This window comes from Myodes glareolus, chromosome 21, assembly GCF_982192425.1.
Source record: "Myodes glareolus chromosome 21, mMyoGla1.1, whole genome shotgun sequence".
Classification (NCBI taxonomy): Eukaryota; Metazoa; Chordata; class Mammalia; order Rodentia; family Cricetidae; genus Myodes; species Myodes glareolus.
The window spans coordinates 10,075,082-10,098,781 of NC_142046.1; the positions used below are offsets into that span (position 1 = coordinate 10,075,082).

Below are 23,700 nucleotides of genomic sequence, written 5' to 3' on the forward strand. Positions count from 1 at the left end.
CTGGCTGGAGACGCCTCCGACTTGCCCCTCCTTCCCAGGGCTCTCTCCACCCCCCAAATCCTGCCCAAGTATCAGCCAACCAGCTTTTCATTAACAATGAGAGCAACACATCTTCACAGTATACAAAAGGATTATTCCACAGCAGATCTGCATCCAATTTTTTAATTGGGTTATTTGTTTTGGTGTTTTGATCTTAGGCATTCTGACTGGGACAAGATGAATTCTCAAAGCAATTTTAGTTTTTATTTTTCCTAATTGCTAAGGATGTTGAAAACCTTTTAAGATGTTTCTTAGTCATTTTTGATTTCTCTTTTTGAGAACTCACCATTCATTTCCGTAGCCCATTGTTCAATTGGGTCATCTGTTTTCTAGATCCTGCGTTGTTTGAGTTCTGCTGGCAAGGCTTTCCTGAGTTTTCTATTGGGTTTTCAGTTTTTAATTCCATCTTCACTTCAGCTTGAATTTTCTTCAGTATTTCTGATTACTGAATTCAAATCCTAAATCGTCTTCATCATTTTGTTCAGATATTGTGTTTTCTTGAACTCATTCAGGAGTGTTGTAATAAGGCCGCATGGCCTAATTAAAAAAAAACAAAAACAAAAGCAAGCTAGCAGCCAAGTGGCCTTATTACAACCCAGGAGTTTGTTCCAATCCTGCCTGTTCATTTCCTTGAATTCTTCGATCATATTTATGAATATTCTTTTAATGTCTGTGTGCTGAGTTTCATCTAGGTAATTGTATTGGAGAACATTTCTATACACTAGATGGTGTAGGAAAGTTATATGGTCCTGGTCTTTCATATTATTTGTGGTTTTCCAACATGACCTGGTCACATGGGCTTCTTTCATTAGCTGCATGTCTGATGGCAGATTCTAGCCTGCCTCTACTGAGTAGAAATTCGGGTTCGTTTTTGCTGTTGCCCAAGCTTGTTTGATTTTAGAACAGATATAAAGAGTTGCTAAGTCAGTCCTTCACATACTCAGTGTTGAGTTTTGATTAGAGAGACAGGGTGATTCCACTTCCGTGGTAACTAAAAAAGTGTACAGTTGTGACACATGGTTGGCCTGGGCTGGTGCACAAGCTGTAATACCTGAGCTACACCTGGGAGTGAGAAAGGGTGCTGCACAGCCTGCCTCCTGGAAGTATGGGCAGCATGGGAGTGGGGGCTGGGGTGTGAGCAACTCGCCTAGTTGGGCTGATGTGTTAGTGCAAGTCCAAGCCAAGCCTGGAGTGTAGGAGCAACAGGATGACAAGGAGAGACTCAGAGAACAAGCCTTCTGCATTTCTTTTAGTCCTAACTGGGACCCAAGAAGTACATGGGAATGGACACTAGATGGCGCAGCAGAGACAGTAACCGCTCTCACTTCTGAAGTGGAGCGGCTTCTAGGGGAGCCTACTGATGTCATCCTGTGGACTCTATGCACAGACCCATTAGATACTAGGGTGCGGAAAGATGAAGAATGACAGCCGCAGGACAAGCCATCTTGTCCTTTACTATTACAAGACCTCCAACAGGGACTCTGTCTTGGTAAGTATTCACGCCAGTTCCTTTGTGTTCACTTGTGAAAGATCCACTCGTGTGTCTCCTCTTCAAGTTTCCTTGTTATCAGCCTTTCAAATGCATCCTTTTCAAGTTTCTGGCCAATGACCAAAGATCTACATCCCGTAAGTAAATGCAGCCCTGTATCACAGGCCACCTTGGCTTCCTGACCATAGCGAGAGCAAGACACTCTGCTCGAAGTCCTAATGTCTAGGACTTCTCTTGACATCCCCAAGGGAATATGCTTGTACTAGCATAAAATTGAAATCTTTCTGTGAATGAAGTCCAAACTTTTATTCTGCTTCCTGCAACACGTTCTAGAGAATGCCCCATAAAACCGGTAAGTGGAAGGTGAGGAAGGGAGCACAGGCAGTAAATGTAGGTGCCGTCAGTGCCAGAACGATGTATGCATTTATGTAAACTCGTGTCCTCTAGAGGCGCTTGAGTCTGAATTTACATATAATTTCCATCAGGTGATAGACTGTTGTACACATCCAGTTTTAGCACAGTATTTAATGTTTTGCCCAAACAACCATTGTTCATAATGGGCAGTGAAGGTATCCATTTGGAATCCCATATTAATCATTTCATTCCTAATAGGGCGCAATAGATCTAGGTATGAACTTCTCAAGAGAAGAATAAATGGTTCTATCAGCAGAAACAGGCATAGTTGTGAGCTCAGATATTTGTTCAGTAATTTTCCTGTTGAATCTTGCTTAAAGAAGCCATGCAGCATTCTTAACCTCTGACACCTTAGGCACCACAGACAGACTTAGAGTGGCCTACCGGCTTGCAACACCCTTGGAGAGCCTCCTCCTGTCCCCGGGCAATTCCCAGAAGCAGTAGCCAGATGTGTCCCGGTATAGATGAGTCAGACCAGTACATATGAGCAGGCTTTCTGTTGTCTCCTGCAAAGGAACCTCAGGACTGACATTCTGGGGATCCTGAACTGGGAGAAGCTTTCACACCAGCTTTGGATGGTGTGGCAGCACAGCCATCCGTGATTGGATATAAAATAACGCATTTTGCTAGGCAGGAACATTTCTGGACCTGTATTATGGTAAGAAAGTATGTGTGTGTCCTGTCTGTGAAAGGGCAGAGTTTAATTGATTCTTCCCTACTTTCTTTATTGTAACAAAAACTCCCTTCCCAATTTCGACATTTCCGATGATAGCTTACCGATTAGAAGTGAGCCTAGAAACAGAACTACAGAAGCGAAGGCCTACATGTGCCACAGGTTTCGACTGAAGCCACAGTTCATCGTAAGCAGGAAGTAATGTGGGCGGAGAGATGAGAGAAATTGGGAAGGTCGGGTAGGGCTGTGCTGTGGGGTTTGGATATTGTACTGGGAACATGGACAGCATTCCGTGGGCCAAGGGGATGCGGTGCGGGATTTGTACAGGTTGTGAACTGAACTGCGTCTCTCATCACAGTTCGTACAGAATATAACAAAGGCACAAATCAAAGCTATTTGTGGGTTATGACATTACTAACCACAGATTCCCAGCAATTTGAGCGATCAAAAAGTGTTTCTCCCAAAGTATCTATCTCCCAGATAAAAATGGCAGATTAAATATAACAATACAATTTCACTACCTCTGAAATTTCACTAAAACATAGTAAATGGATTTTTAAATTCCACAAACCTATCAGTACACAGAGAGGAGACAGTAAAAAAAATTGAGAAGTTATCCTCAGGAAAATGATACAAAATACTGTGGGAAAAGACAAGATCTGCAATGACATACACCACAGAATCTTACAAAGAGATTCTCAAAGGGTCTAAGGTGAAAAAAAAAAAAAAGACAAAACAAGGAGTTGTCATCGATTAGAGACGAAGGAAACATGCAGTGGGAACTTTGAAGGCAGAAAAATAACATCGCTATTAAACTGGTGACATCCAAATGAAGTCTGGTTCAGGCATCGGTAGTATTTGCCATCATTTCATAGTTTCGGCAAATACGCTACACTTACGTGCAATGCTAACAAGAGAGGAGGGATCGATGAGAAGTGTGTGCAGACTATCTGCTCCAGTCCTAAGACTCTTTTGTAAAGGTAAAATTATTTAAATATTAGCTTTTACAATACCACCACTGTTGAGAGAGAGAGAGAGGACTCCAGCTTCTCTCTCACTCAGGGCGCTTGGGCAATGTTCCTGGAACTGGTCATCTCCGGACTACAGACTGATAGAAACTGGATTTCTGTGGTCCTGGGAAACAGGATGTGAGCTCGGTGTGTACACACACTTTGGCCACGCTGACCTTACAGGTAGATGGTGGAGCCGCACCGACTGCAAGGCCCTACACAGCAGACAGGGAAAGCACCAACTCAGGGACGAAGATGGGTCTACATCAGGCTCCTCCCGCAGACACGGCTAAGAGAAATCGCATTTTGCTCTGAACCTCAAATTCCACTTGGTGATATTTGAGAAAGTAATGGGCTCTTTCTTGAATATTACTCTATTCCTGCCATTTTGCTGCAATCAGACCAATAAAGAGGTCTATGTCAATTTTTTGAGATTTTCTATACCAAATTGTGTCATCTGTGATCTTGTTTTCTTCCTCCTCAAACTGCACGCCTTCAGTTTTCTTTCTCTTGTCATGGTGACTTGACATAAGCCGCTTAAAGGACGGGAGATTTGTATTGGCTTAGTGGAGATACAGCCCGTCATCGCAGGGTCATGGCACCTGTAGCGGTTTGTCAATGAGGCAGGAGCATGGCCAGCTAACAGGAAGCAGAAAGATGGAGAACTGGCCCCTCCAACCCCCACGCACAAACCCAAGGCTTCTCTCAGTGGCACCATTTCCTTGTTTGAACCTGACTTGTCCACATCTTTGTTTTGGCACTTGCTTATATTTGAGACAGGCCTGGGACACAGGCACTGTGTGCCTGAGGATGAACTCCTGATCCTCTGCTCCTACTGGGACTGACATGCACCCCCACGCCTGGCTCTTGTCCCAGCTTCAGATACCCCATTCTCCTCTCCTCGACAAACATTTCCTGCTCCATCTTTTCCTCTGCCTCTTCACTCCAATACTGATCATTGGCGGTGGGAAGTAACCATCCCATGGCTGCCTCTTAGGCTGAGAATGCCCTTGATCCCGTGTGTCATCTCACTGTCGTATCTTTTGTCAGCACCCTGGACTTCCACACTCCCTCCAAAGCAACACATTAAGGTTTGCTTACAGCCTTCTACATTCCTCCTGCTAACCATTGTCAAAGTCAAGTTCATTACAGTCATGGCCACTGCTCTGCATCGGATTTTTACTTTGGTTATTTCTCTTGTTGCCGTAAAGTAGTAAAATAACCAACAGAAGAAATTTCAGGAAGAAAGGGTTTGTTTCAGCAACACAGTTGTCACAGCAGGGAAGGCACTGTAGTCTCGTTGTTTAGTGAGTTAAATGTGTAAATATGAGTTCAAACACATTGTCCCCAAATTTGTATGCTACAGCTTTGGATATTGGCACCTCGGCACAGAGCTGTATTTGGAAACAAGATCTATAAGGTAATTAAGTTGAAATTAGGTTGTAGAATAGACCCAAACCCAATATGGTTATGTTTTAAGAGAAGGGAAATCTAGACACAAGCAAAGAGGGAAAGAAATGTGAAGATACAGAAAAAACAGAGTTACTTACAAGTCAAGGAGAGAGGGAGAGCGTGTTGGGGCAGATCATTCTCTTATAGTCCTTAGGCACAAATCAACCCTGCTAACACAATGGTCTTAGATGCCAGGAAGCTGGTCCCACGATGAGCTGTGGCAGGTGAGAGACAGAGACAGATAGGCAAGCCATCTGCAGAGAGGGTTTGGGTATAGTTTATTCTGTGTTTATGGGAGGAAAGGGAAGGGGAAGTGAGAGAGAGAGAGAGAGAGAGAGAGAGAGAGAGAGAGAAACAGAGAGGAGAGGAGAGGAAAGGAGAGGAGAGGAGAGGAGAGGAGAGGAGAGGAGAGGAGAGGAGAGGAGAGGAGAGGAGAGGAGAGGAGAGGAGAGGAGAATCATGGCAACAGCCACCTCTTCCCAAGAGAGACAGGGGCAGAGATAGTGTAGGCTGGAAGCAGAAGGAAGATCTGCTTGCCTTGGCGGAAGGGGGGGATGTCTTTTAAAGGGACAGGACAGACCATTACATTCCCATCTCTTTTTTATAATAAAAAGGCGGGACATTAGGCACAACAGGTTAAAGGAATTGGGATGGCAGATCTTCAGCACTGCTTCCTGCTTATTTGTGGGCATTGTCTTAGGGGGATCTTGAGAAAGCTGGGTGCTGGTCACATCCTGGCGTAGCTGGTGTCTTTGCTTCTGTCTGCTGTTTGCGGTATGGAAATGTCCAGTGTCTCTTAGACCTGTTTAGGACAGATTCTTCAATTTGGCTCCCTGGAACTCACAAGAACTCTTTGGGTTTGTGAAAACAGAAGTATAAACAGCAGCATATTTACACAAGAATGACTGTGACAGATATTTTTGCATAATGAAAAGTATCATCAGAGGAATCTAAAATGGCTGAAAGACACTTAAGGAAATGCTTGACATTCTTAGTCATCAGAGAAATGCAAATCAAAACAACTCTGAGATCCCATCTTACACCTGAAAGAATGGCCAGGATCAAAAACACTGCTGGCAACTTATACTGGAAAGGTTGTGGGGTAAAGGGAACACTACTCCATTGCTAGTGGGAATGCAAGCTGGTACAGCCCCTTTGATGTCAGTGTGGTGATTTCTCAGAAAATTAGGAAGCAACCTTCTTCAAGACCCAGTAATACCACTTTTAGGTATAAATCCAAAGGATGTTCAGTTGTGCCAAAAGGACTGTTTGTCATAGCCAGAACCTGGAAACAACTTAAATGCCCCTTCTACCGAAGAATGGATAAGGAAAATGTGATACATTTACACAATGGAGTACTACACAGTAGAAAAAAAAAAGACATCTTGAATTTTGCAGGCAAATGAATGGAGCTAGAAAACATCATGTTGAGTGAGGTAACCCAGACACAGAAAGACAATTATCACATGTACTTATTCATAAGTGGTTTTTAAACATAAAGCAAAGAAAACCAGCCTACAGACCACAATCCCAGAGAACCTAGACAACAATGAAGACCCTTAAGAGAGATATACATGGATCTAATCTACATGGGAAGTAGAAAAAGACAAGATCTCCTGAGTAAATTGGGGGCATGGAGACTTTGGGAGAGGGCTAAAGGGGAGGGAAGAGGCAGGGAGGGTAGCAGAGAAAAATATAGAGCTCTATAAAAATAAATAAGACTTTTCAAAAATTTACACTTGTGGGCTGGAGAGATGGCTCAGTGGTTAAGAGCTTTGCTTGTTCTTCCAAAGGTCCAGAGTTCATTTCCCGGCAACCACATGGTGGCTCACAACCATCTGGAATGAGACTTGGTGCCCACTTCTGGCCTGCAGGGATACATACAGGCAGAACACCAAATACATAATAAATAAATTAAAATAAAAAAATTACACTTGTAAAAGGACAGAAAGAAGAAAAACTGCTTGTAGTAGAAGCTTAACAGTAGAACTGACAATAACAGAGAACAGCTTAATATATTTTAAAACAGGGTATATTACAAAAATATATAGTATTTTTGTAAGAGACTTAAAAGTACATACCAATTTAAAGCATGAGACTTATTGCTTTGTTAGTCTGGAATAGGATATAATGGGCAGACAATTATAACATTTAACAGTAAACATAGGTGTATTTAGGTTACATGTATGCACAAACACAGCGTGAACAGGAATTAAGTGAAGTAAATGCCTTTGGTGGGCCCTAACAAAGGCATGTACTGTGCAAAACACACATGTAACAGAGTCAGCACTGGGGCACCAGGCAAGGAATACCTCGGTAAAGATGGCAGAACTGGGTCACCTGACCTGGCCCTCAGTTAAGATGGCAGTCAAAATGGTGGCAGTCACATGTTATATGGAGAAGCCATGTTTTTTGAGCCACAGTTATATGATATATTATATATATATATATATAATATTTATATTCTAAATATAATAATAAGAGAAACTGTTATGCCCAAATCCGTGAGTCCCCACAAAAGCCAACTGCGGAGACCGAGTCCCTTATATAAAAACAAAGAGCCTTTATTTTATACAAGTTTGCAAACTCAGTCTCCCCACCTGTCCAAAGTATTGGAATATCCGGAGAGCCCTGAGCTCAATTAGAATAGGGTTTTATAGTAGTAAAGGTGGAGGGTGAGGGTGTTCTGAGGTTTTAAGACCCCTGATTGGCTGACATCGTCTAGGGATGTCCTGGTGACTGTGTGTTTCTATCTACAGTGGTTGGAATGCCAGAATTCCCTTTGAATGGTCTGTTCTTGGGTGGGGGTCAGGTGATCTCAGCTTGTGGTTCCTCCTGCAGGCTGGCATTGTCTCAGGGTAAACAATTAAGGCCACAGCCTCCATTGAAATTCGGTGGCCTCAGTCCCAGGTGATAATGTTTGGAGGAAGTAAAGAACTTCCTTTGGGTGACCTACCCAGACTTAGATTATCCTGGCTGGCCCTCACAGGACCTAGAGGTGTGATCTGCCCTATTACCCAGCTGCTACACCACAAGCCGGTGGGGAGCAAAGGTCGGTTTCCACGGGACCAGCAGTAGCAGTGGCAGGAAAAGAATAGGAGGAATGGGAGCGAGAGGAAACGAGCATTTTCAGATGGGTGGGGAAGGGGCTGCCCAGCGAAAGGAAAAGCAGAGCTTGCAGGACTCAAGCAGAGTGTTTCCAGGCAGGTGCCTGATAGTTTGAGGGTTTATTCTCCATAGCTAAAAACATGAAAACAGCGAAACCACAAGGCCCGTAAAAGAACATCTTCTCTCTACAGGTGGGGTGTTAATGAAGCCAACTGGCCCTGGTTTGGGCGACTCAAAAGCCAGAAGCTAGAGGCCATCCTGGACTGTCTCTCACAGCAGGGACCACTTATGAACAGTCCACAAGAAAAGAAAGGAACCCCCAACTCCCTCACCTTTTGTAGCCAGCCAGCATGGAGTTTTCTGCGGTTAGGATTCCCCCCCAAACCCAAACCCATGCAGCTGCCATCCAAACTACCAGTCACACCACACCTGCAAACTCGGTGGAACTCTGAAACACAGCTTGCTACAACACTGAGGGGATTAAGAGAGAGCACCAAGAGATCAAACCAGGAGAGAAGACCAAGAGAGCAGACTTATAGAGACCTCAGAGGCTTTCTGAGACAGACACTGACAGTACAGAACAGACCAAGAAAAACTCCCAAATAGACAGCTACAGCAGGGATTGGACCAAGATGCAAAGACACTGCTGGCCTCATTTGAAGGAAGAGATGGGCGGGCACCAATGCAAGAATTCATCCAACAACCTAAAAAGCAACATGGTAACACCAGAACACAGTGGTCACACAACAGGAAGACTTCATCATCCTAACCCAGAAGAAGTAGAAGAAAACAACTTTAAACGTAAGTTTATGAAAATGATGGAGACCTTTAAAGAGGAAATGAAAAACTCCCTTAAAGAAATGGAGAAGACAAACAAAAAATTGGAAGAAATTAATAAATCCCTCAAAGAAGCCCAAGAAAAAAACCAAACAGGTGAAGGAAACAGTTCAAGACTTGAAGACTGAAATAAAGGTAATAAAGAAAACACAAACCGAGGTAATTCTGGATATGGAAAATCTGGGCAAATGAACGGGAACTATAGAGACAAGTATAACCATCAGTATACAAGAGATAGAAGAAAGAATCTCAGATGTTGAAGACATTAGAGAGGGAATAGGCTCATTGGTCAAAGAAAACATTAAATCCAACAAATTCTTAACACAAAACATCCAGGAAGTCTAGGACACCATGAAAAGATCAAACCTAAAAATAATAGGGGTAGAAGAGGGAGAAGAACTCCAGCTCAAAGGCACAAAAAATATATTCGACAAACTCATAGAAGAAAACTTTCCCACCTAAAGAAGAATATCCCTATGAAGGTAAAGAAGCTTACAGAACACCAAATAAACTGTATCAAAAAAAAATCCCCTCATCATATAATAATCAAAACACAAACATACAGAATAAAGAAAGAAAATTAAGAGCTGCAAAGGAAAAGGTCAAGTAACATATAAAGTTAAAACCATCAGAATTACACTCGACTTTCAATGGAAACCATGAAATCCAGAGGGTCCTGTATAATGTGCTGCAGACACCAAGAGACCACAGATGCAAGCCCAGAGTACTACACCCAGCAAAGCTTTCATTTACCATCAATGGAGAAAGCAAGATATTCCATGACAAAAACAGATTTAAACAATATGTATCCACAAATTCAGCCTTACAGAAAATACTAGAAGGAAAACCCCAACCCAAGGAAGCTAACTATACCCACAAAAACATAGGCATCTGATAATCTCCCACCAGAATAACCCAAAGAAGGTATATGCACAAATACTACTACCGAGAAATACCCAGAATTAGCAACCACTGGTCATTAATATCGCTTACTATCAACGGACTCAATTCACCTATAAAAAGACACAGGCTAACAGAATGGAAATGAAAGCAGGATCCAGCCTTCTGCTATATACAAGAATCATAGCTCAACCTCAAAAACAGACACTACCTAGAGTAAAGGGTTGGGAAAAAGTTTTCCAATCAAATGGACCTAAGAAACAAGTGGGTATAGCTATCCTAATATCTAACAAAATTGATTTCAAACTAAAATCAGTCAGAAGAGATGGAGATGGACACTTTATACTCACAACAGGAACAATTCATCAAGATGCAGTCTCAATCCAGGACATCTATGCCCTTAATACAAGAGCACCTACATATGAAAAAGAAACGTTACTAAAACTTAAATTGCACATTAAATCCCACACAGTAATAGTGGGAAACTTCAACACTTCACTCTCACGAATGGACAGGTCAATCAGATAGAAAGTTAACAGAGAAATAAGAGAACTAACAGATGTTATGAATCAAATGGACTTAACAGACATCTATAGAACATTCTACCCAAACCCAAAAGAATACACCTTCTTCACAGCACCTCATGGAACCTTCTCTAAAACTGATCACATACTCATTAACAAAGCAAACCTCCACAGATATAAAAATAAATGGAGTAACCCCCTGTGTCTTAATGGATCACCATGGATTAAAGTTAGAATTTAACAACAATATTACTCTCAGGAAGCCTACAAACTCATGGAAATGGAACAGTGAACTATTGAACCACCCTTGGGTCAAGGAAGGAATAAAGAAAGAAATTAAAGACTTTCTTAAAATCAATGAAAATGAAGCCACAAGTTATCCAAACCTATGGGACACCATGAAAGGAGAGCTAAGAGGAAAGTTCATAGCACTAAATGCCCACATAAAGAAAACGGAGAAAGTTCACATTAGTTACTTGATAGCACACCTGAAAGCTCTAGAACAAAAAGAAGCAGATGCATCCAGGAGGAGTAGACGACAGGAAATAATCAAATTGAGGGCTGAAATCAACAAAATAGAAATAGAGAAAATAATACAAAGAAGCAATGAAACAAAGAGCTGGTTCTTTGAGAAAATCAACAAGATAGACAAACCTTTATCCAAACTAATCAAAAGGCAGAGAGAGAACATCCAAATTAACAAAATCAGAAATGAAAAGGAGAAAATAACACTAAACACTGAGGAAATTCAGAGAATCATTAGGTCATACTACAAAAAAATTGTACAAAATTGGAAAATGTAAAAGAAATGAACAATTTTTTAGATAGATAAAATATACCAAAATTAAAACAAGACCAGGTGAGCAATTTAAATAGACCTATTAATTGCAAGGAAATAGAAGCTGCCATCAAAAACCTCCCAAGCAAAAGAAGCCCAGGGCCGGATGGTTTTAGTGCAGAATTCTACCGAAACTTCCAAGAAGAGCTAATACCTATACTCCTCAAAGTGTTCCACATAATAGAAACAGAAGGGACATTGTCAAACTCTTTTTATGATGCTAGGGCTACCCTGATACCAAAACCACAGAAAGACTCAACCAAGAAAGAGAATTACAGACCAATCTCATTCATTAACATGGATGCAAAAATAAAATACTGGCAAACTGAATCCAAGAACACATCAAAAAAATCATTCACCATGATCAAGTTGGCTTCATCCCAGAGATGCAGGGCAGGTTCAACATATGAAAATCTATCAATGTAATCCATCATATAAATAAACTGAAAAAAAAATGTGATCATTACATTAGATGTTGAAAAAGTGTTTGACAAAAATCCAACACCCCTCCCTTCATGATAAAGGTCTTGGAGAGATCAGAAAAATAAGGAACATATCTAAATATAATAAAAGCAATATACAGCAAGCTGATAGCCAACATCAAATTAAATGGAGAGATACTCAAATTGATCCCACTAAAATCAGGAACAAGACAAGGCTATCCACTCTCTCCATATCTCTTCAACATAGTTCTTGAAGTTTTAGCAATAGCAATAAGACAACATAAGCAGATTAAGGGGATTCAAATTGGAAAGGAAGAAGTCAAACTTGTGTTATTTGCAGATGACATGATAGTGTACATAAGTGACCCCAAAAACTCTACCAGAGAACTCCTACAGCTGATAAATCCCTTCAGTGATGTGGCAGGATACAAGATCAACTCAGAAAAAATCAGTAGCCCTCCTATACACAAAAGATAAAGAAGCCGAGAGGGAAATCAGAGGAACATCACCTGTCACAATAGACACAAATAGCATAAAGTATCTTGGGGTAACACTAACCAAAGAAGTGAAAGACCTATTTGACAAGAACTTTAAGTCTTTAAAGAAAGAAATTCCACATGTCCTCAGCTGGCCTACCCGTGGGTGGGAGGGAATGTAGATAAAGCCTGGCCGAGCCACGCAGCACCAATGTAACGGTTTAGATAAAATACCGCAGTTCCCCAAAGGGTACAGCGGGCCACGAGGGGCAGACGGGTCCTACGAGGAGCCATGAGGAGCCGTGGCAGGTGAGAAACAGAGACAGATAGGTATATCATGCAGAGTAAGTTTGGATATAGTTTATTCAGTAAAGGGAGAGGGGGAGAGAAAGAGAAAAAGAAAGAGAAGGAAGAAAGAGGGGAGGAGGAGAAAAGGCCTGAGCCACCTCTTCCGAAGAGAGACAGGGCAAAGAGAGAGCACAGGCTGGAAGCAAAAGGAAGGGAAGGAAGATCCGCTTGCCTTGGCAGAAGGGGGTAGTGGGCAGGGCTTGTCTCTTAAAGGGACAGGACAGTCCCTTTACACTTGGGATGGCTAGCACCGGGTGATGGTAATGACAGCAGTCACCACACATGAGGAACTGTATCAAAGGATCTCAGCCTTAGGAAGGTTGAGAACCACTGCTCTGAAACAAGAAAAGCAAATTTCTGGAGCTTAAGTCACCCAGTCCGTAGGACATTGTTTTAGAAATTCTAACAACGAATACGTGCAAAAGAGAATACTAGATCAATAAGGACAGGAAGAGTTGTCATTTTGTTTATTGATACACAATAAACACCTACTACGCTATCCAGCAGATAGTAGATCTTCAATAAATATTGTCTAAAGGAACTTAAAAAGCAAATTATTATATTGCTCCTTGGACAAATCTATTAAGTAGCAATAATGAAATCCCCCCCGCCCCAATAAGCCCCTAAAGCTGAACTCCTGATATCTTACCACATACTGTGATGTAGTGGATCTGTTGCTGCACCCCAAATGAACAAAATCCCCTACGATGACTCACATCCTGGAGCAATTTCCTGAAAAAAAGAAAAGACAAAAAGTCTTACTGTGATGTAGTAAATTATAATATACTCACTCAAAGGAACATACCAGATTTGCCAACCTGGACTGAAATAGAATGTAGAAATAAAGTGACCACTCCAGGAACATAGAAATATAAAGTTGTGGGCTGGAGAGATGGCTCAGTGGTTAAGAGCATTGCCTGCTTTTCCAAAGGTCCTGAGTTCAATTCCCAGCAACCACATGGTGGCTCACAACCATCTGTAATGAGGTCTGGTGCCCTCTTCTGGCCTGCAGGCATACACGCAGACAGAATATTGTATACATAATAAATAAATATTTTAAAAAAAAAGAAATATAAAGTTGTAAGCCCAAACACATTTTGGGAGAAAAATAAATAAATAAAATTTAACAACCACTGTTAACCTTTAACAAACACTTTCTGCCTTAGGAGCAGGCATCCTGGCAGCCATGTGGACAGAGGTAAACTTTTAACAACTGTCTCCCGCCTCCCAGCTTCCCAGCCAGGCAGGTCCTGCAGACAAAGGTTAGTTCCTAACTGTTGTCTCTATGGGACCCTCTGCTTGTTTTCCTTAATTTTTAACTCTCCCCTATGTGACTCTACTGTCTGCCTTGCATTCTTTCAGGAACAGTGGAAAGCACCTGTGTCAGCCACAGGCTTTCGCAAACACGCTAAGTTAACAGTCTAATGTCTTTCAACCAAAAGTTGTAAGACTTAAAATGCAATGTGACTGTAAGCCTGACCTCAGGGAGGGATGTGAAAGCTCTTTGGCCCACACCTGGTGCTTGATTTTACTATAAGAGGAGGCCCAGCTCCAACCCTCATTGCCACAGCTACAGAAACCCGTTCTCTGGCTGTGGTCACAGCTGTAGCTGATAAGCTTTGTGTGCCCATTGTGACTTTTTTTCTTTCTTTTTCCATAATAAAGCTTGCTTCTGGTTTCATAGACTTTGGTGGTCTGTTCTCTGCCCCCACCATTGCACCACAACCCCTGGACCCAACAGAATGGCACAAACACAAGGCTTGTCTTCTCTGTTTCTGCAAGTGTTTGGTTGGCTGATGTCATCAAAGGCAGCAAGAACAGCCTGGATCAGTAATTTAAAATAGAAGATCATTAAGAACTTCCCTGTTCTTACTAAAGCATTTCTAATGAGTACAGGAAAAAGACTGATTAAATTTCCCTAGGACTCATTCAGTTATAGATTCATAGCACATCTTCAGCCCATCTCCGCGTCCTAATGTTGCCGTCATCACAATCAATCAGTATTTAATTTGGTGACCTGAAATACTAATCAAATGCCAACAACATATAAGAAAAAGCAATAAAAAACATATATTATGCTTTTTAGCTACAAATACCCTTTTCTTTTTTTGTGGAGTTGGAGAGGGGAGAGGAGGAGACAGACACAATCTGAGGGTGAATCGTGAAGGCCACCAGCACATCTCTTGACAAAGAATACACTTTTAAACTCTACAGTTGTGGGTAGGATTAGGTGGGAGAAAGGAGGCTCGCTAGGGAGCTGGGGTGTGGCTTGAGATAATGGATTAAGGACCTTGACAATAGGCACCAGTCATATGTTAATAGAAGGGTAGAAAGTTCTTCCTGCCAAAGATAAGAATTTGTCTCCCTGTTTTAGCAAGCAGGAAATTTCTTCCGGTCCCTGAGAGAATGGGGGACTTGCCTGAATGCCTGACCTTGTAAAAGGACTTTCTTGGGAGATCAGACCTAGAATATTTCAGGTTCTTGTATTACTTAGTTTATCCAAATAGCTAAAGCTGAAAAGTGAGCAAAGACAAAGCTAGACCAATGCTGTAGCTCCAGTTCATCCATGCTGTCTGGGAAGCTGCATTCCTGTCTTTCTCCAACCCCGGGCACTCAGAGTCTCCAAACAAAGGGAAGGCACCAAAAGCCCAGTTCTACATTCTTGGTGGCTACTGCAGCTTCCTTCCCTGGAATGGCCAGCTGCCTCCATCCCCGCTTAAACACTCAGCTTTTGGCCATACTTGGGCATAAACCTAACTTGTGGCAGACACATCATCACCCCTCACCTATAACCTATATAATCTCCTTGCTTTAGTTCAGGTGGGCAGCTTCTCCAGCCTTGATTTCTGGGACTGAAGAACTCACTCAGGAGTTATTTGTTCAAATAAACCTGTCGATACACTATTCATTGCATCTCGTTTTGGACTACAAAAACCTAAGTCTTATGTTTTAAACTGGTAAGTACTTTTAAGTCTCTTACAAAAATACTTTATATTTAATCCAACCCTCATTCAAAATATATTAAGATGTTCTCTACTATTGTCAGTTCTGCTGTTAACCTTCTATTGCAAGCAGTTTTTCCTTCTTTCTGTCTTTTTATGAGTGTAAATCTTACCTGTTAAGAGCCAGTACAGTCAAACTTACACCCAGCTCTCCAGGCAGATTCTGTACTGCAGCTGTACAGCCCTCAACGGCTCAGTGATCTGGGGAATATGGCATTTAAATATTTAATTATTAAAAACTTTTCATAACTAAAAGAGACAGTTTGGCTCCTAGCACCTGCACTCTACTTCCTCCAAAGAAAATAGAAGACAAATGGGCACAAAACAGCGTCCATCTGCACTTTGCTTCAACTGCCAACTGCTGACCACTGGGAAAAACTGCCTTTCATCTAAACTGAAGATCTCCAGACATGAACAGAATCACTGGAATTGACAGCCTAGCTGATCAGGTCGAGGTAGGCTTGTCTTCTACAGATTTCTTAGCCCACAGGATCTTCTGGAGCCTGGCAGGCCCTGCTCTAAACAGCAAAAGGCAAATACGACCTTCAGTGACCACGGAGGACACTGAGGAGTAACTCTAGGTGCCAAGCAAGTAAATTCTCTGTCATTTTTTAATCAATAACTCAAGTAAAATTTTATCCTTCTCAAAGGTCTCTGATGCAGTTTGACAGCTGAGAGGTTTTATCAGTTTAAAAGGACAACCTCACAAAACAAGTTTCAGTAAATTACAAATACAGTTATTAAGGTGTGTACCTGCAAGTTATAAAGGTGTGAGGACGAGTGCACACTACCAAATTTCCCTCTCACGCTGCCTTCCATAGTCTTAAAGATACTTTTCAATGTGCAAAAACATGTCATAGTCATTCTGACATAAATATGTTACTGTTTATACAATGTATATGTCTAAAACTTCTGTTTTCACAAATCCAAAGAATTCTTGTGAGTTCCAGGGAGCCGAATTGAAGGATCCACTTTAAACAGGTCAGATACACCCCTCTCAATTCCCCGATCCTAAATTTTTTTTCTTTAACTTAACTTTGTCCTCTGTTCTGCCAATAAATTAAACAGGTGTAAAAGACACCAGACATTTCCATACCACAAGCACCAGACAGGAGCAAACAGACCAGCTACACCAGTATGTGACCAGCACCCTGCTTTCTCAGGTTCCCCCCCCCTGAAAGATGATGCCCATAAATAAGCAGGAAGCAGTCTTGAGAATCTGCCACCCCAATTCCTTTAACCTGTAGTGCCTAACCTCTCGCCTTTTTATTATAAAAAAGAGATGGGAATATAATGATCTGTTCTGTCTCTTTAAAAAAGACAAGACATGCCCACTCCCCTGTCCACTGAGGCAGGCAGATCTATATGTCATTTGGGTATAAAAAATATTAATGTTGTTTTATGATACTCTACTTTATAAAAACAGCTAAGGGAATTGGGTATGATTAAAAATCTGTAACATAAAGTTAACGTAAAACTTGTAACTCTGAATTGGAGCTGTTCTGGGAAACAACACATGGTTTGTCTAAGTACAGCCATGTGGGGAGATGACATTTTGACTAATGTAAAAGGAGCGGCGGGCTGTGTCCCTGCTGCCTGGCTCCCGGCTAGCTTTATCCGAAATAATTACATGGAAACTGTATTCTTTTAAACACTGCCTGGCCCATTATCTGTAGCCTTTTATTGGCTAACTCTTACATATTGATCTACCACATCTCTAATAATCTGTGTAGTACCACGAGGTGATGGCTTACCAGGAGGATTCTAACCTGCGACTGTCTCGGAGAGGAGAGTCATGGTGTCTGCCTGCCTCTGCTTTCTTTCTCCCACAATTCTGTTCTGTCTACTCCACCCACCTAAGGGCTGGTCTATCAAAAAGGTCAAGGCAGTCTCTTTATTAACTAATGAAAAGTAACACAGACAGTTAACCCTCCTCCATCAGACTAAGGTTGGGGAAGAGGGAGGTCATGTAACTTCTCTGCCATCTTGATTAAAGGTGATCAGATGGAGTGGGCCTACAAAGGAAGCAACAACAGGGCTCCAACATGTTTCAGATTAGGATGGATTTTTTATGATAATTCCTGTCCTGTACTGAAAATAAAGTTTACAAAGGATAGGATTTAAAATGCTGAATTGATGAGGCATTAAAGCTGTACCTCCATGCATTATGTACAGGATGTAGCTTGCTGACAGCCAGATTTTATATTGTAAAAGTAATCTACTTGGTATTGATATTAGAAACATTGAAATCATTTATATTACAACTGGTCCCCAGTTATATGTAAAGCATAGTAGAGAGAAAAAGTAGGGTATTGTTTATAGAACAATAAAGTAGGGCTAGAGATATAAAGTTATCGGCTGAGGTTGAGAGAGAATTGACTTTGTAGAAAAGAAATTACAGGGTGCACATGTGAATCATCTGGATTCAGGACTTTATTGTATTCTGGTTATTTTACTTTCTATTCCATCTCCTACATGAATTCTTACGCAGAGATAAGATAATATTTTATAATGAATATTTCTGCCACATGAACAGAGTAAAAAGTTAAAGAACTATATAGAAAATGTTTCTGAGTTGATTCTGAAAGGAAAAATGAAACTTTGTCAATTAACAGGAATAGAACCAGAAGAAATTTTGGTACCATTTACTAATGCTTAAATTGCTTCATTATGGACAGAAAATGAACATTTATAAAGAGATCAGAGTAATTTTTAGATTAGCAGCAAATATCCCAAAAGCAAGAGATTTCAAAACCAATTGGATCCTTCTGCACATTGTGTGGAAAACACCAATTTCTGAAGCCCTTACATTCTATACTGATGTAAAAAAATCTGGAAAGGCAGGTTATAAGTCAGGAAATTAAAGTAAAATGACTAAATGCCTTATGATTCTGTTCAAAAGTCAGAACTATATGTTACACTCATGGTATTATTAGATTTTCCAGAACCTCTTAATATAGTTACTGACTCTCAATATGCAGAAAGAGTTGTTTTACATATTGAAAGCACTGAACTTATTCCAGATGATTCAGAATTAACTTCATTATTTATTTAATTACAAGAAATAATCAGAAATAGAAATCATCTCATTTATAATACATATCAGATCCCTTATAGGCCTACCAGGCTCTCTAGTACAAAGTAATGATGAAATTGATATGCTATTGGTGGAAAATATACTCAGAATTTCACAAGAAACATAGCAAAGATTTGAAGAAATAATATTTTATCACTTGGCAGCAAGTCTGGAAACTATGAGGAAATGTCTTACTTGTTCTTTGCACAACCAAACTCCACTACCTGCGAGTAGTAATGCTAAAGGTATTCAAAGAAACGAAATTCGGCAAATGGATGTGTTTCATTTTGTGGAGTTTTGAAAATAAAAGTATATGCACCATACCATGGTTACATATTCAGGATTTCAATGGGCAATCGCTTTACGTTCTGAGAAGACTGATTCTGTAATTACATATTTATTAGAACCTGTGGACATCATGGGGCATACCTGTACAAATTAAGACTGACAATGCTCCAGCATAAGTCTCTAATAAAATGAAATACTTCTTTAATATATTGCAATATAAAGAATATCACAGGTATGCCTATAGAACAAACAATTATAGAAATATCTAATCACACCATAAAGATATGCCTAATAAATAGAAATGGGTAATAAAGACCCCCAGAGACAGATTGCACATGCTTTATTAAATTTAAATTTTTTAAATGCTAATGAGAAAGGAATGACAGTTGTGGAGAGACATTGGATAGTAGGAAAAAATTGTTGAATTAAATCAGCCTGTATACTTTAAAGATGTGTTGACATCAGAATGGAAATCAGGATATGTGTTATGTTGGTGAAGAGATTTTGCTTTTGTTTCCACAAGAAAAGAAAAGCTATGAATACCATCAAGATTGTTAAAGATTTGATTTAAACAGAAGAGACCTCTTGGTTAGGAGAGGCAATTGTTCATCTACTACATGACCATTCAATCTGAATTAACTTAAAAGACTAACAAATTTCTTTCATTTGATCCGATGTAACCTGTCAAAAAATTAAAAAAAAGAAGAAAGAAAGAAAACTCCCAAAAGTTAGGGTTAATGCATGATTTTATTTTATTTTTGTCTTTCTAAGAGAATCAAAGCGTCTAAGGAATCTGAAGACCACTGGACAAATGAAGCCTCTGAAGAAGAAGAGAGAATCATCCACAGAAAATGTCCCCCAAAAAGGAGTAATTGGCCGAATGGGATTCCAACAAGATAAAATTTCATAAATCTATCAAAATATTTGTTTCTACCATTCTCTATAGACATGCTAGGCAGATGGCCTTTATGTGGTCCCAACTCAGAGAGTGCCTCTCTTCTTCCTTACACCCAAGCCATGCTTGCTGAAAGGAAATCCAAAGTCCCCGTCTCATGTCAGAAGAGCCACCTGCTATGGGACACGAGAAAACCTAAATTAAAGGACTAGTCTCCTGCCACTAATCTCATAATTTCTCAGATTTACTTTGATGCTTTAAAACTTTTCTTAAGGTATAAATATTATCTCAAAATTTATAAGACTAATATATGTATATATATTTAAACTTTCTGCTGTGATTTCATGGTCATATAGAGTACTAACTAATTCTAGATTTAGGCTTCATCTAGCTTTCTATATGCAATTTCGGGCTTGAGGCCGAAGCAAGTAATTATGGATTAAGTCTGTTTATCCTTGGCGTATTTAATAGGCTACAGTCCTTTACTTTCTCCAAGATCTACTGCATATGCATTTTAAATGCTTACGTTTTCTGCAATGAACCATGAACATTTCTAACAGCGAACTTTGAAGTCTCCAAAAAGAGGATGGACCCCACAATGATGATTCCACCTGGATTGTGATAATACCACTAAACTGATAAACATCATGCAAAGATCAGTTGTGGACTACAAACTGCTCAGGGCTAGACAGCTAGTTAAGATGGTGCAGTCTCAGACCACTCCAGCCAGGACCCCTGAAAAGCCTTGCCTCATCCCAGCACACCAAGACTGGACAACAGCTAGCTCCTCTAGAACTTCACCATCATCCTCATTTTCTTAGAGTTCCCTAAAGATTCTGTCTCCCACAGACAACAGGAAGTCATTTTAAGAACACAATTCCCACATTCCCAAGAGATGGGGTGGATGCTTTTTGATCAGTAGGTGGATTAATGATGCTTATCATTGTTTAAGGGGGTCAGTTACAAGTTATTGGTCATGGTCAGGGAAGAAACTAAGCAAGGTTAGATACAAGAAAAAAGGGGGATATAGAAATGATAGGATAAAAGGACAGATTATTGAATCTACTTTAAGTTAAAAAGCAACTGATAATCGCAAACATTTTACATTGGTATGGATTTTTGTATATTGATCCAAATTTAAGGTTTTTTGTTAGAACATACTCTCCATATATTTCTACTCTTGTTTCAGATATTTTGCATAATGATACAAATTTAAGATTATTTTTGTTATACGGTATATATGTTTCTACTCTTGTTTAAGGTATTTTTGTTATGTTGATAAAAATTTAAGATTATTTTTGTTATACTGTATTTTATGTTTCTATTTCTTGTTTAAGGTATTGTAACTATGCAGCTCATTTAAAATTGTAATGTGTAATGTAAAGTTCTAGAACTTGAAGTCTATTTAGGATAGTAAAGAAATACAGGTTGGTTGTTAGTCATCCATAACAATCAAATTTATAATTCTGTAAGGTCAATCAGGAGCATATTTTAAATAATAGATGATTGTTAAACACTTCAGACACCAACAGAATATGCCATTTTAATGTTTTAATAACTAGGGCTTTTCATGACAGTGATATATGTCTGTGTCTGCTCCTGGCAGCACCAAAAAGGATGATGGGCATTGAAAACTCCATATGGACTTGGCTTTCACTACGTCAAAGTTTGCCATGGGGCCAAGAAACTACTCTCACCTCAACTGCTGACAGTATGCTGCCCAAAATGGACAAGCAAGACACAAAAGAAGGCAACTTACAAATTTTGCCAATACAAAGTGGGCCGGGCCTTCAAAGTTCCTACTTCACAGAAAAGTCTGTCAGATATTCTAAGCCTGTAGGCCAAAGATGGATGTCCTAATGTTGCAGAGGAATCTTGGGTGACTGTCCAGATATCTCTTTCATTTCTCATAGATTGGAAGTTGCTTGTTCTACACTTCCTATTTACTCAGGTACTATCATCTCCTTCTCGGGCCTTTGATGGGGTTGAAGACCAGATGGCTATCACTATAGTTTTACTTAGTCACAGTGGAAAGTAAACTAGGTTCAAAATTTTGGACTTACCAAGAGAGGATAGATAATAGAGTATTGTGAATGTAATTCTTATTGATAATTGTTATTATTGTCTATAGTTTTATTTGTTAAAGTTAATATCTTTCCATTCTATTTAGATAATACCTGACAATTGTTCTTTTATTTTTCTTCCAAAGCAGGATTTCTTTGTGTAGCTTTGGAGCCTGTCCTGGAACTCGCTCTGTAGACCAGGCTGGCCTTGAACTCACAGAGATCCACCTGCCTCTGTCTTCTGAGTGCTGGGATCAAAGGCGTGCACCACCATCTCCTAGGCTGATAATTGTTCTTATTGCATATAGTTTTACTATTATAGAGTTAAAACCTTTCCTTTTTATTTAGACAAAAAGGGGGGAATGTTGAAGGAGATCTGTTTGTGTTGATCACCAATGGTGTCTGACCTTGATTCGGAGAGTGGAGTCCACATTCAGTTGGTCAGGGTGGACCATAGAGTTTCCTGGTGGCCTCAGAGGACAGAAGGACACATGGGGGGGTGCAGAGGTTGTGTGGTCCTTTCTATCTGGAAAGTGGAGAGAGGCAGGATCCTTTCCCAGTTGCTCTGTGGATCTCTCAGGTTTATTTCCTAATACTTATTCCCAGGTTTTATTTTTAATAAAATGATAAAAGAAATTGCCGTACAGATCTGATTGTATCTGACACCTAGGTTAGTGATACCTTCGCCAGTTTAACAGCTCTTTCCCCACAAGGTTACAACAACTTTGGTAGTTCATTAGATAAGTTTCTTGTTAACAACACAGGCTGATTTGCCTTGTTCACAGGATTTATGGTAAAGGATAATCAGGCTTCAGATGCAACTTACCACTAAAGGAACACAGGAAATGACTTAAGATGTATAAACGCAAGTTGTAAAGGAATAAGTAAATGATTTAAGGTGTGGAAAGAATTAGTCATGGAGAATATGGAGGACCAAGGATATGGATAAAGTGCACAGGAAGGAGTAGGGCGGGACTTGAAGAGTCGTGGGCTTTTTGTTGAACCCTTTATGATCTGGGAAGTGTGGAGAGGTCAGCTGGTCACTCCTCTGCTGCTTCTTTGATCTATCAAGTTTTCACTCCGATATCTGACTCCCAGGTCTTTTTGGTTATAGAACAAGTTAGATACACACAACACTTTTCCTTTGCTGAAGGGCTCCACAGTGTCACTGGGCTGGATCTAAACTTCCATCCCTATGACTGGGGAGCAAGCCATCTCTCCAGCCCTCTTTTAGAAAATTCTAACTTCTAATCATTCTGGGAATTTTAAAGGGAGATATTTGGTGTGGTGTGGTGTGGTGTGTGTGTGTGTGTATGTGTGTGTGTGTGTGTGTGTGTGTGTGTTGTGTGTGTGTGTGGTGTGTGTGTATGTGTGTGTATGTGTGTGTGTATGTGTGTGTGTGTGATGTGTGTGTATGTGTGTGTATGTGTGTATGTGTGTGTGGTGTGTGTGTATGTGTGTGTGTGTGTGGTGTGTGTGTGTGTGTGTGTGTTGCCTGCATGTATGTAAGTTCTTTGCATGTGTGCCTGGTCTTCTCGGGGTCGTGAAGAGAGTAGATACATCCCTTGAAACTGATGTTACAGGTGGCTATGAACTGCCCAGTGTGGGTGCTGAGAACTAAACTAAAGTCCTCTGGAAGAACAAAAGTACTTCTAACCACTGAACCCCCTAAAAGTTATTTTTAAAGTTTATTTAAAGCAGTCATTTACAGAGAATTCGTGTGAAAGTCAAAATATAACAGTATTATTGGCAAGTGATAGTCACAATATCTAACTCAGAATTGGAAACTCTCATCTATTCCCAGAAGTTTGCTCTTCACTGGGGC

General features: G+C 40.4%; 2 long non-coding RNA genes across 4 annotated transcripts; one reads left to right on the top strand and one right to left on the bottom strand.

The window, feature by feature from the left end:
- Positions 1 to 5,659: 5,659 nt before the first annotated feature.
- On the bottom strand, positions 5,660 to 17,362 carry LOC146890472 (uncharacterized). 3 transcript variants are annotated; one of them, XR_015735819.1, is made up of 6 exons: positions 17,308 to 17,362; positions 15,667 to 15,754; positions 13,201 to 13,283; positions 10,273 to 10,337; positions 6,815 to 6,945; positions 5,660 to 5,879 (listed from the first exon to the last, which is right to left on the bottom strand). It is a non-coding gene; the product is annotated as an uncharacterized LOC146890472 (long non-coding RNA). The 3 variants fall into 3 exon arrangements; XR_015735820.1 differs by lacking the exon at positions 10,273 to 10,337; XR_015735818.1 differs by lacking the exon at positions 6,815 to 6,945.
- Positions 15,855 to 22,511, top strand: LOC148118652 (uncharacterized). Its single transcript, XR_015735821.1, has 2 exons — positions 15,855 to 16,008; positions 19,689 to 22,511. It is a non-coding gene; the product is annotated as an uncharacterized LOC148118652 (long non-coding RNA).
- Positions 22,512 to 23,700: the final 1,189 nt, after the last annotated feature.